Here is a 14172-nt window from a genome sequence, read left to right as displayed (position 1 = left end):
AATGCAGCTGCTTTTTCCTTCATAATCGGGTCACTGACTGAAACTCCTTTACTGCGTTGTTGTATGAACCATCTATAAACAGCTACGTCCAGTTCTTCATTCTCACTCTTTCGAATAACCTTCCGTTTTCCCAACTCCCTGTTCATTTGTGTTGAGTACTGTCGAATAACATCATCTTTCTTTTAGTTGTCACAAATAGTTGCTCGTCCAACATTGAACTCAGCTGCAATGGCTTTCAGCGAACAACCTCGATTTAACTTATCTAAAATTTCGGAGTTCAAATGGTTCGCCGAGCAGTCTAAGGCGCTGCAGTCATGGACTGTGCGGCTGGTCCCGGCGGAGGTTCGAGTCCTCCCTCGGGCATGGGTGTGTGTGTTTGTCCTTAGGATAATTTAGGTTAAGTAGTGTGTAAGCTTAGGGACTGATGACCTTAACAGTTAAGTCCCATAAGATTTCACACACTTTTGAAAATTTTGAACAAATGGTTCAAATGGCTCTCAGCACTATGGGACTTAACATCTGAGATCATCAGTCCCCTGGACTTAGAACTACTTAAACCTAACTAGGACATCACACACATCCACGCCCGAGGGAGGATTCGAACCTGGGACCGTAGCAGCAGCGCGGTTCCGAACTGAAGCGCCTAGAAACGCTCGGCCACTACGACTGGCTAAAATTTCAAGTTTCTGCTTGAGGTCTAGCGTAACCTGTTTCCTTTTAGAAGACATGATTCCGAACTGTAAAGATAGTTAAAAGTTCAAATACAGCATATAAAGCATTGTTTAACTAAGCATTGTTGCGCATGATAATTCATTGTGCACGTGTTTTTCGATGTGCGCCGGATTACTGAGAGGCCGGACTACAGAGGGCCGGATTAGCGAGAGTCTAGTGTAGTTGATGCTATAAATACAAGCGTTATACTCATTTTCAAGAAAAACATGAATTACACGTTGTTTGACATCAATTTTGGCCAGATATCGAAAAAACTCTATTATACATAGAAATAAGCAGCAAGAGTCTTTTGAGCCAGATTCGAATGTCGTTTACGTCAGCACAATCACTTAGGCATATCCCAAGCAGTAGTTCTGTAGCGGTCTTCTCTTGAATCAGAATTTCTAGTGGTGTGGAAATTGAGCAGGTGGGGTGGTAGAAGTACTGTTGTAGGAGACAGAATGCGGGAGTTTGTGTGGATGGCTGTCATACACCTTAAGGCGTCAGTGAAACTGCTTTGTCTGGAATCTTTTTTATTACCGTTGATTTTACAGTAAAGATTATCTTCTCTGGCACGGTGGAAGTCGGACTGATTCACAAAATGGAGTGTGACAATGAATTAGGACAGAGCAGCTTCGCCACCCGATGTGCAGGTCAGGACCCAGCATTGATATCATGCAGGTGGCCGGGACAGAAATCTTTAGGCGCAAGCCTATCACAGCTCAGCCTTCCCCAGCGCACTCAGAGAGGTACCGACAGCATACCACGAATGGTGGGTGTCATGAAGGCAGTAGTCCAGGACCCAGATCAACATCAGAGCATACAGCCAGGAAGGCAATATTACATACAGCCAGGGAGGCGGTACTCACGTGTCTCGAGGTGTCTCACGCAGCAAGGCAGCACTTGGTATGGCTCTTCACCAGAAGGCCCAGGACCTTCCACATCTTCTTCTGTCACAGCAGTGACCAAACAGCAATGGTACCTTGCTGGGGCTCAGTACCATTACAAATAGCTGGTTGTGGTCTCGACGGCGAGGTCTTCAGTCAGCTTAGGCAGCACATCTCGACTCTCCGTTCAAGGTAACTAGCGAGATGTCATTCCGTCGGAGTTGCAGATGGGACGACCAGACGTTGAGACTGAGGCTTCACAAATGGTCGTATTTAAACTGTACAGAACGCTATTGCAGCCAGCAATGCAGACGTTTTCTCACATTTCCTTGAGTTGTCAGTGGACTTGTCCCCATTTTGGTGTTTCTGTTATCGTTAGACATCCTTCGCTTCCATCAGGGCAAAGACGCCGTGGATGCCGGCCAGATGGCCGAGCGGTTCAAGGCCCTACTGTCTGGAACCGCGCTACCGCTACGGTCGCAGGTTCGAATCCTACCTCGGGCATGGATGTGTGTGATGTCCTTAGGTTAGTTAGGTTTAAGTAGTTCTAAGTTCTAGGGAACTGATGACCTCAAGTTAAGTCCCTTAGTGCCCAGCGCCATTTGAATCATTTGAATGCCGTGGAGCGACTGAGGTCGGAAGTTACATGTTATGGCTCTGTAGTGCAAGCCACGCAGAATGACACATTAGGTATTGTATTGTATGTTAACCGGGGACCTAGAAACGACGGAGAGGCTCCGTCCCCGCCGCAGCCGCAGTGGTCCACAACCCCACGACGACTACCGCAGTCCACTTCACCCCTCCACCGCCCCACACCGAACCCAGGGTTATTGTGCGGTTCGGCCCCCGGTGGACCGCCCAGGGAACGTCTCACACCAGACGAGTGTAACCCCTATGTTTGCGTGGTAGAGTAATGGTGGTGTCGGCGTACGTGGAGAACTTGCTTGCGCAGCAATCGCCGACATAGTGTAACTGAGGCGGAATAAGGGGAACCAGCGCGCATTCGCCGAGGCAGATGGAAAACCGCCTAAAAACCATACACAGACGGGCCGGTTCACCGAACCTCGACACAAATCCGCCGGGCGGATTCGTGGCGGGGACCAGGCGCTCCTTCCCACCCGGAAAGCCGTGCGTTAGACTGCACGGCCGACCGGGCGACACATTAAGTACTGTCATACTACGCCGTTTGCACTTCTTAATTAAGGCTCGGCTCTATGTGGAAATGTCTTACTGGCAGTCCTATGCCTTCTGCAACATTTCAGTCTTCGCGTGCGCCCCAGATAATAGTTTCGACATACTGTATGAGCCGTATTTGCATCCCTGCCGTCTGCGCCAAGTAATAACTTTAAAAATTTGTATGTTCGCCCAGGAACTGAACTTCCTTTGCAAGAGTTCGATCAAATAACCTATTATTTTGTCTAGCTGCGTTGTTGCCTCTGTAAATCTCATAATGTCTTCAGACTGAATGCCAATTCCACCATCTGATCCATCATCACCATCATCATTCTCCGCAGAGGAGCAAACGGTAATGATTTTGCCATCAGAAATCATATCGTGGACATTGTCATTGCCGTTTGGTAGTCACTCATTTACGTCAATAACGCCTCTGCCTGAGAATCATGGAACCCTTGTAAATGCTTCAGCATCAAATTCAGCATCAAAGTTTTTCAACAATTTTCTATTATTCATCCCACGCAGTACATTTAACTTTTTGCAGATAGGCACTGTACCACCTTCTTCCTCTTTGATGACATTTTATACTAGATATGGGGGGATCATAGTACTATACAAATGATGTAACGAATATGCAACCAACATGTAACGTATAGGCAACCAATATGTGACGTTCCTACAACAAATATTGCCTATGTTCGTCTGTGAAAATGGACTCGATAAGCAACCTGATATATCAGTTAACGGAATCTAACGTGCATTAACACTGTGTGCGTTTTGTATGAGTGTCAGTTTCACTGTCCTTTAAGCCCTTAACAGATCGTTACATGAAAAAACTAACATTTGGATAAGCTATCTGACTGCGTATTTGAATATGAAAAACTCAGGAACAAATGAACCTGTAACAATGAATACCTAAGCTATCTGACTGCGTTTTTTAACAAGAATTAACAAGTGATACAGAATATGGCTTGTGCAACGGAATTTACTGGGTTAGAGTAAATGACATGTTGTGGTGTGTCAGTGTCTCTGTTTTGACCCTAAGTTTTGCACTCACCTCTTCAGAAGACTGCCTTTTTCCATGTGGTTTACAGTAATTCGCAGCAGCATGCAGCAGCAGTGGCTAAAGCTTATTGTTACTAAGACTGAATTGAACAAAAAGGAGTTTCCTTGGGTCATGTTAACTACTAAATAACTTGTGAGAAGCCATTTCATAAGTTAAGTCTATTTAAAAAACTTCAGAAATCATCATGAACAAGTATTAATAATGACAATGACATACAGGGTGTCCAGAAAAGGACTCCCTGATTTCGAAATTAAGTATCTCGAAAACAAAGATCGGTAGAGGAATGCAGTAAACGGTATGTTTATTGTGAAAGCTGTAAGAAGTTTATACAGCAGTTTGAAATAATAGTTACAAAAGCTGCTAACAGATGGCGCTGTACGCTGTACAGCTCATATCAGCATACAAAAGTGAAACAATCATATGAAAACAATCTTTGCAAACAATTACATCACAATGTTTTCAAAATGTTCACCATTGGCACTACAGAGGTGGCGCAAACGAAGAATGAAATTCGCCATCACATTTCGTAGTTTCTCAACCGAAATGGATTCACGTGCCACAGAGATCGCCGATTCAAGCTCGTCCAGCGTGGCGGGATGCTTCGGGTAGAGCATGTCTTTCACTGTGCCCCACAAAAAAAGTCACAGGGAGTCAAATACGGCTAATATGGAGGCCAATCCATGCCTGCACCAGTAAATTTGGGATATTCCAAAGCAATGACTCGATTCCCGAAGTATTCCTCAAGAAAGCGAAACACTTGTTCGGTCCGATGTGGTCGGGCTCCATCTTGCATAAACCATTCAGTACCTGGTCGATCCTCTAACGCTTCCTGTGTGGCGACAAATTGTTCCAAAATTGCAACGTAACGTGCACCAGTGACCGTTTCTCGAATGAAAAAAGGGCCAATAATGCTTCTGCTGCATACTGCAGCCCACACAGTAACTTTAGGAGAATACAGGGGTTTCGCTTCATACCAATATGGCTTTTCGGAACCCCAAAATCGCCAGTTCTGCTTCTTCACGTATCCATTCAGGTGGAAGTGTGCTTCATCTGTAAACCAGATGCAACCAACATCAAATCCTTCACTATCAATCATTGTGAGCATCTGATTAGCAAAGGCAACCCTTTGTTGCACAGCTCGTACGGGTATGGCCTGGTGCGTTTGAATTTTGAATGGAAACATGTGTAGGCTCTTTCTCAGTATTTTCTGCGTGCTGGAACGCTTCAAACCAGTCTCAGATGCAATTCTACGGACGGATGACATTGGATTTCGCTGAATAATTCCAGAAACTGTGGCGATATTTTCAGGCGTAACTGCGGTTTTCTTGCGGCCAACATGCCCCACTAGATCATCAGTTACGCTGCCTGTTCGTTGAAATTTTGCGAAGAGCGTACGAATTGGTTTTCGCATCGGGTCCTTTTGGAACATTAAATCGTGCTTGAAAACTTCGTCTTGTTGCCGTAGGACTCTCTTATAACCTGTGGTACTCCAGCACCAGAAAAACGCGGCGTTCAATGGAGTACATGGTTTTAATCTCTTCCTTCGGTACGCTAACCTCCTTTCACGTTTCAGTAGTGGAACTGATCGCTCTGGGCTTCGGATCACCATTTATACTAGGCATTACGTATGGCGATTACAGCGCCATCTGTTAGAAGTTTTTGTTACTATTATTTCAAACTGCTGTATAAACTTCTTGCAGCTTTCGCAATAAACTTACCGTTCACTGCATTCCTCTACCGATCTTTGTTTTCGAGATATTTAATTTTGAAATCAGGGAGTCCTTTTCTGGACACACTGTAGCTGTCAATAATGGCTGAGTGCCAGATTAACAAATTATTTTAATATCTTAGTTACATTAACATTTAATAACCACAGAATTTATTTATTAATTAGATGTGGAGAATAATTATTATTATTTGGAGAACAAGAAAGCTTCTTTAACTGACAAGCAAAACATGAGATTATTGCAAACTCAGACTAACAATCACGAGCCTAACCTTGCAATTGCTTTTGCGCTGTGCCTGTGAATTTTGCCTTGAATTCCATCTTCAAGCGTAGTTACGCCATCTAAATCTCTCCTGGCTATGTAAATGAAATCAGGCCTTGAGTGTGGTAAGACCTTTCATCACCGACGTGAGAGCAGCGTGACACATATTCGAGCTCTCGACCGACACTAGTACTTCCACTCTCGCAGACAGACCTCGTCTCGCAACAATGCTTAGAATCGCGCTCCCACGTTTCGCCCTTAGATTGTTACTATTGATATCTGAGTGCTTACAAAATTCAAAGAATAGCGTTAAGTTGACTATATTGTTTTCAATGTAGTGGAGAGTTCTGACACATGTCTTAACACAGCGTGTCAAGTTGTTAACTGGCATCTTGCCATGAGTTGGTTGAATTTAAATTTAATGGTTCTCGTCATAGATTAATGCGGCCATTACGTCTGGAACATCAAATAGTGTATAGTTACTGTACTAAACGAAATTGTGTGCAGTTCCGCCGGAGATCAGTTTTAACGAGGGCTGGACAGACGAGATTTCACTGTAATAAGAACTGCGTTTTGTGCCGTCTGTACAATTTTCTGTCCAATAACTTGGGACACTATCAGAGCCATCATCTCCCTTAAAATGTTGAAGTTCACACAGAACGTACAAACGCAAGGGTGACTGTAACAGTAATTGTCCCGCTATAAAATTCAGAACTACATCTCTCCTGGAAAATCATTTACAAAGACTAACTGCAGAAAATTGTTAACCCTTTCGTGGCCACTTGTTGACAAATTGCATTTTGACTTCTACCTACCATTCTTCGGCTGTTTGTTTGACGACATTTGCAACATCCCACCAGCACGAATGGCTGGCATTGTCAAAGCTTCGCGCTTCGTTACTGGTGGCACCATTTATGGAGGGTGAAGCTTTGACAGTCCCAGCCGCTAGTGCTGGCGAAATGTCGGAAATGCAGTCCAACAAACGTCGGCCGAAGAATCCGGGTGGCCGAGCGGTTCTAGGCGCTACAGTCTGGAGCCACGCAACCGCTACGGTCGCAGGTTCGAATCCTGCCTCTGGCATGGATGTGTGTGATGTCCTTAAGTTAGTTAGGTTGAAGTAGTTCTAAGTTCTAGCGGACTGATGACCTTAGAAGTTAAGTCCCATAGTGCTCAGAACCATTTTTTTGAAGAATCCGGAAAAAGACCAAACAGGAAATAAGTTAAGGGTAATTGGTTACAAACAGTAGCAATAACATAGCAGTAACTTCTTTTTCTCCCTTATTGTTGTTGGAGTCTTCAGCCCGAAGACTGTTTTTATGCAGTTCAACAAATCTTCAGCATTCTTGTACAGCACTACATACCAGAAGCTTTTATTCTGTTTTTGTATGAACTGTTATCGTTCACATTTCGCTTCCATAGAAGGACTATACTTCAAAAAGATACCTTCACTAAAGATTTCCTAACACTTAAATTTATATTCGATGTTTACAAATTCCTCTTTATCGGGAATGTTTTCCTCGCTAGTGTTATTCAACGTTTTATATCCTCTTTGCTTCGACTATCGTAAGTTATTTTGCTCCCCAAACAGCGAAACCCATCTACTATTATTAGTGTTTATCTCCTGATCCAGTTCCCTCGAAATCGTCTTCTTTAATTGGATTACATTCCATTGCCTTGTTTTATTTTTGATTGACATTCGTCTTGTAATCTGTTTTCAAGACACTATCCATTCCGTGCAAGTGCCCTTCCAAATTCTTTGCCCTCTCTCACTGAATTACAATGTCATAAGGAAACTTCAAAGTTTTTTTTTTTCTTTTCTCCTTTAACTTCAATTCTCTTTCCAGATTTCTTCTTGGTTTCCTTCACATCTTGCTTATCATGCAGAATGAATTACATTAGGGATAGACCCTAACCCTGTCTCATTACCTTCTCAACTGCTGCTTGTCTTTGATGTCCTTCGACTCTTATAACTGCGGTCTGATTTCTGTACAAGTTCTAAATAACCTATCGCTTCCTCTGTTTTATCTCAAATACCTTCAAAATTTAAATAATGTACTCGAGTTCTAATTGCAAAAACCTTTCTTTAAGTCTACAAATATTATAAACGTACAGGACATGTATTCGCAGTTTCGGAAACTTTAGAATGATGGAATGATGACACTGAAAATTTGTGCCGGACCAGGACTTAAACCCGGAATTCCCACTTGTCGTGAGTTGTCGTTTTTTCTCAGTGTGAGAAGAGTAACTGCATAAGAGATTCACATGAATGTGCAATTAGTATAAACAACAACAAAACAGAAATGGAATGATGAACGCTCTCCCTGCGAAACAAACAAAACAGCATCAGCACGTAGCCGACATACGGATGGACGCACCCAGAATCCATGCCCGTTAGGCATGTTACTGGTACGTCTTCTCGAAGAATGTTTCATTTTGTCCGTACACTGGCCCAAGTCCTAGTATTACACACTCACTTTCAAGTCATCTTTTCATAACCACGACAAATCAGCTGCCGCGGAGGGGTCCAAGAAGAGACTACCAAAAATCTTGGCATAATATTGACGGAATCTCGAACTGTGCGAGATAAAGGTAAAATGATCTTGCAGGAGCGTCCAAAAATCAAGAACGCTCTTATCTCCATCATAAAACAAGTTAGGAATCGAGAGGCCTTTTATTCAATTCACTGCATTTGTCTTCGTAGATGGTGTAGGTCTCATCCAGGAACAGAATTGGCTTCGGCGCAGTGGCATCGGGAGCTCCACGTAGAAGAAAGTCAAATATTTTTCAAATCAGCTGCTACACCGCCGCAAAAGATCCACACTGTAGCCGATGTTCGTCCGTGTCTATTGTGTGCCACAGTCTCACAACGCAGCGAATCTGTCATGTTAACGGCACGTAGCGGAGGTGTGTCATGTATTTTCTGTTAACATCTAGATACCTGGTCGCACGAGCGTTCATGCCGAGGAGGACATGGTGCACCGAATGGGGACCTAGGACCATGCGACCGTAGTATCCTGGCTTTCCAGCATGTTCCGGAAATGATCTTATCATCATTAGGTCATAAACATCACGTGCTGTAGTGTCTGTGGTACGAGTCTGCATGGACACAACTATTTTCGATAAAGGAGGCCTTGATGCGTGACAGGGAGGTAGAAATATGCGCTACTGCAAGGAGCGACATTCGGGAGCGAGGGTCCAGTTCATCAGTGAAGGTCCGGTTAGTCCGGTCCGGTGGCGCGTCCATGATTTAGTCATCGCACTTATATAAAGGCAGTCTCTTTTCCATAGACGTTGATAAGACCAAGGCTGCCGTCTCGAGGAGGAGTTAGCGTGTCGTAGGGGACTTTGTTCACAAGATCCACGCTCACAAATTATCGAAAAGCCGCCAGCAGTCTGTGTGCCATCGCCTTTGGCATCGTTAAAATCTGTGCCAAACGGGGTAGTCCCGACGTCAAGTGGGTGTTGACAAAATCAACCCATTGTATCATGTCTAATGTCACAGAAGGTTGCCACGGTTGCCAGAAACATACGTGCGGACCATTTGAAGGAGGCTTTTATAGTCAACTGAGGGAGTTCGCTGTATGTCCTGCGTGAAGGGGCACTTGCTGCCTTGGGGGTCGACTGAGTCTTCAGACGTCAGAATAATCCGCTTCGGTTACACTGGCTAGTAGTCAGATCGCTTCCCATGGGCTCATATGCGCTTGACAAAAACTATAGCGCAACAAATAACTGACGGAACAAGAGTCGCCCAGCAAACATGAGACATGGGTATTGCTCCTCACCAAACATAGTAAACATAAGATCATCTAACTATGGAATGAAACACTCGTCCACATTAGTCCATATTTATTATGAAGTTCCCTACTAATATAAAAATTAATAAGAAATAATCACAGGAACTATTCGATGGAAAAGACACGAAAATTGGCAAGTATTAACATGAAATAGCTCTAGTCTAACATTTAAATGACTTTGTGGAGCCGGCCCATGTGACCGAGCGGTTCTAGGCGCTTCAGTCTGGAACCGCGCGACCGCTACGGTCCCAGGTTCGAAACCTGCCTCTGGCATGGGTGTGTGTGATGTCCTTAGGTTAAATAGGTTTAAGTAGTTCTAAGTTGTAGGGGACTGATGACCTCAGATGTTAAGTCCCATAGTGCTCAGAGCCATCTGAACCATCACTTTGTGGAGATCGGACAATTAGGATGAATGGGGCAAAACCGTTTCTTACAAATGAATCATGGGTATGGATGCACAGTTACCGTGTGATTTCACCTGAATAATTAAAAAATGCTGCACGCAGATAACATCAAGGTATAAATGTGTCCGCAGTGACTCGGGAGAAGCATAAGATTCGTAGAACCTTCTCGACCCTAACAACGCACCTACAGACACTCGGTAAGTCTCTTACGCTGCTCGCCCTAGCTGTATTTTGTCACCATATTCTTCAGCAGTGTGCAGCATTCCGAGCGTCGTGACCAGATGCAGTCTGCAATACGTCAGTTGGTGACTGTGGGAGCATCCATTCTCCCTATACTCTACAGATCAAGTTTCCTCTTGAGAACTGGCAGCTGAAATGTTGTCTCCCATAGCAGACTTCCTCTCCTACCTGCTAGTCTGCACAAATCCTGTGCAACAGTGAAAAGGGGTGTGCAAAATGCTTGACAATAATATTGTTGTTACCCAAATAACTAACTCTCCACCAACTAAAAGTTTTACAGCATTGAACAGTCGCCCAATTTTGACGTGCACGGTTCTTAAACCATATTTGTCGCACTCCGTCTCTCCGGCTACGTATTTCACTTCAGGCAGTATGATACTCTCCATGTGTGACTATCTCGAAAAGCATCGTCCTGCCTTCAATCCTCTCAGCGATTTCTTACGATTAACCAATGAGGTACCCTCTTAAAACATTTTAGAAAAGAGGTTGTTCATCTCATGTAAAGGGGCGCCAGAATGTCAGCTCGACGATGTACAAAGACAGAAGAGAATTGTTGAACACAACGTAGCTGCGTCGCCTCTCACGGAACACAGACGTCAGTATATGTGACAGACTTTCACCTCCACAGCATTCCAGGAAGCGGCGAAAACCCAAAATTTGTTTGGCCGGATGGCACAGCTTGTACAAGACAAGATTCAGCACTAGCACAGGTATTCTTCCAGTCACGTTGCAAAATTTCTTTGAACCGACGCTTGGGCCCCATATTACAAAGAACAAAATTACGAAAAAAACTGCGGGCGTATGATTGTCAGGCGCCAGGGCCAAACAATGCTTCGGCTGTGGCATTCTACCTCGCTTGCTGGCACTTCATCTCATCGCTCCTCACTTTCTCCTCTGAAAGACGAGACGAAACTCTCAGATGGAGGGAACGGAACGGGGGGGGAGGGGGGGGAGGCTGATCACTGTCCTAGCCCTCTCTGCCTTCCCTGGCTCATCATGGACCCGACTGGACCACAGAAAATATAACATACAAAAATGTCACCAGAAAACAGGAACAGAAACGTAGGCTGCTTAATCCTGGCAGTCACTGATGTTGCTTATTACAAGCGTTAAATATTTATTAACTAATAGGGAAGTATCTCAGAGTATGACGGATTTATCAGTTATAACTGAAACATGAGACGTGCCAGTCCATAAACAAGTTTATTTTCACAACTTTGTGAATATTGCTCAGGCTCATAATGCCGTCAGACTCTGACGACTCCCAAGGCTAAAAATGTTTCCCTGGTGTAACCGTGCACGAGGTACCATTCAAGTTCCAACAAGGGACTACTTTTAACGGAAAACGCCAACTAGGCGATAACTACCTGTTTATCATCGCTAGCTATTTAGTATCTGTTGTCTAGCCTCATAACACACAGAAAATTAAAAAACAAGCACTCAATAGCAAAATCAAATTTCTTTGTTATGTCTGGCCTCAAATGCTGTAATTGACCTAATTATCTTTCTTTTATTAAATTCCACCGCTCTGGAGAACGTGGGGTCACGAGTGATAAGAGAATAATTAACGTTACAGGATATTTGTGATGTGTTCACAGAAAATACCGTGCGGAAAGGGAACCAAACACCGAGTTTTATTGGCAGAGCATTTAGAAGATGTAACAACTCTACGAAAGACACTGCCTACACTATGCTTGTCCATACACTTCTGGAGAAAAGTTGCTTCGTATGGGATTCTTAACAGATGGGACTGACATCGAAAAACTTCTAGTAGGGGCAGCTCGTTTTGTACCATCGCAAAATAGTGGGGGTGGCTATCATTAAAACAAGGGCGTTTTCGTTGCGGGGAGGTCTTTTAACGAAATTTGAATAACAACTTTCTTCTCAGAATTCCAAAATATTTGTTGAGGCCCAACTGTAGTGTCGGCAGACTTGCCAACACTACGCACACTAATTGAAAGAGGTGGCCAAGATGCACGCGCTAACTCACGAAGGATGGAGTGAGGTCTGAAACAGGATACGTAATGAATGTTATAAAGAAAAGTACGTAGCTTCTTGGATACTTAACTTTAATCCATCCTTTATATACATCGTTCTTGATGAGACATCTGGAGATTGTGGCGATACAAGTGAGACTCTTTAGAAACATGCAATGTTACAAATGGCGCCTTGCTAGGTCGTAGCCATGGACTTAGCTGAAGGCTATTCTAACTGTCTCTCGGCAAATGAGAGAAAGGCTTCGTCAGTGTAGTCGCTAGCAACGTCGTCGTACAACTGGGGCGAGTGCTAGTAAGTCTCTCGAGACCTGCCGTGTGGTGGCGCTCGATCTGCGATCCTGACAGTGGCGGCACGCGGGTCCGACATGTACTAATGGACCGCGGCCGATTTAAGCTACCACCTAGCAAGTATGGTGTCTGGCGGTGACACCACACCAACTACATAGGGGTAAACTACCATAACAATGAAATGGGAGATAGATTTAGGTGCTCATTTTTCCCGCACGTTATTCGAGAGTGGAACAGTAGAGAAGTAGTCTGAAGTAGATGTAGATGCAGATGCAGATGAATGAAAAGGGGGAAAAAATCCGGAAAAAAGAGTGAAGAAAGGGGAGTGGAAAATGAAGAAAAAATGACAGAAAGAAGGAAGGGGTACCAAAGGTGAAATGGAAAGAGAGCAGATATATTTGTTATGATACAAAGAACCTGTTATACTGTTGTATCAGAAGAGTAGTGTTTAGATAAAGTGAGAGGTGAGTTTTCGTAATGATAACAGAGATTGTTTTGGGTTTGTTGAACAAAGCACAGCTTCAAATTGGATATGGGCTCTGTAGGATATACACAGTTCAGTCACATTAAAGTGACCACCGCCCATGTCTGACGTCAACATGCAATAAGCACTCACAAATGATAGGTGGCAGCACTAGCAGTGGACGATATACAGGGTGATTCTGCTGCCCATACTTACGGTTTTACGCAACCTGCAACGCCTTCAAATACCCCGAGCAAGATTTTCGTATTCTCTCTCTTGCTGAGCACTCCTTAAAATAAAGGACCTTTTTGTAGAAATAAAATGTGGTTAAATTTTGTACTGGGATACATTTTCGCTACAGCCCGAGGTATCGAATTATTCAAGAAAAACGTACTAAAGTGACCTTCAAACATGTTTCCTTGAAAAATCCGATTCCTGTGGCCTCCAGTGAAAACGTATTTCAGTACAAAATTTAACTATATTAAATTTCCCATAATAAGGTCCTGTTCATTTTTTTCTGTAGGGCTAACAGTTTCGGTGAAACGAGCGAGGGAATTGAAAATTTCGTGTCTGGTTTTAGAAGACGTTGCCTGTTGTATAAAACTCATAGGTACGGGCAGCAGAAAAATGGCTCTAAGCATTATGGGACTTAACATCAGAGGTCATCAGTCCCCTAGACTTAGAACTACTTAAACCTAACTGACCTAAGGACATTACACACATATATTCCCGAGGCAAGATTCTAACCTGCGACCGTAGCAGCAGCGCAGTTCCATACTGAAGCGCCTAGAACCGCTCGGCCACAGCGGACGGCAGGGGCAGCAGAAACAACCTTTATGAAGCATGTCAGAGAGATGCAGAAAGTTGCGCTGTCGTAGTCGATTTATCTACCGTCCAAAAGGGCTTCTGGGACAGGCGTTTACGAAACAGCTAAGTTTGTTAGCTGTTTGTGTGTTGCCATGGATAAAGTATACAGTGTAAGGCAAAATGGCGCTGTGCAAACCCTGGGGCCGAGGCAACTGTTCTCCAACACCAGCCATAGGTGACAGGGGGGAACGGCAGCTGTGGAGACTTGCACGGGCAAATAGACATTCAACTGTGGAGCAACTGACCGCCCTGAAGAACCAATGGGCTACCTCAACGACCGTTTAACAAACGTTG

Source organism: Schistocerca nitens, chromosome 8, assembly GCF_023898315.1.
Source record: "Schistocerca nitens isolate TAMUIC-IGC-003100 chromosome 8, iqSchNite1.1, whole genome shotgun sequence".
NCBI lineage: Eukaryota > Metazoa > Arthropoda > Insecta > Orthoptera > Acrididae > Schistocerca > Schistocerca nitens.
This window is presented reverse-complemented; position numbering follows the sequence as displayed.